Consider the following 291-nt stretch of genomic DNA (forward strand, 5'->3'; position numbering starts at 1 on the left):
GCCACTCATGCATCTAAATCACACACTGGGTAACAGAACTATCAGCTCAGGTGTTCTCATCTCGCTTACTTGGTAGCCACACGTATTAACTGCGAGCCACATATACACATGGCCCACCTGTTTTAACCCAAGTGTAGGCGGAGGGAATCACGGATTTGATATAGCAATGATATTAAAAGGACGACAGCAATAACATAACAGTGTTACAAGAAAAAAAAATCTAAGAGCACTTTCCGATAACAATAACAGCTAAATTAATTACGAATAAACTATATAGATAATATTCAGGTC

At 38.5% G+C, this 291-nt stretch overlaps 2 protein-coding genes across 6 annotated transcripts in view; one reads left to right on the top strand and one right to left on the bottom strand.

Annotated features, from left to right (window-relative positions):
* Window positions 1-291, bottom strand: part of LOC119586305 (CKLF-like MARVEL transmembrane domain-containing protein 4) — a 23,595-nt gene that overhangs the window by 15,375 nt on the left and 7,929 nt on the right. The window lies entirely within an intron of this gene.
* The window catches only part of LOC119586307 (CKLF-like MARVEL transmembrane domain-containing protein 4), a 25,252-nt gene that overhangs the window by 1,538 nt on the left and 23,423 nt on the right, over window positions 1-291 (top strand). The gene's annotated exons all lie outside the window — the stretch shown is intronic.

The sequence above is a fragment of the Penaeus monodon genome, chromosome 21 (assembly GCF_015228065.2).
Source record: "Penaeus monodon isolate SGIC_2016 chromosome 21, NSTDA_Pmon_1, whole genome shotgun sequence".
Classification (NCBI taxonomy): Eukaryota; Metazoa; Arthropoda; class Malacostraca; order Decapoda; family Penaeidae; genus Penaeus; species Penaeus monodon.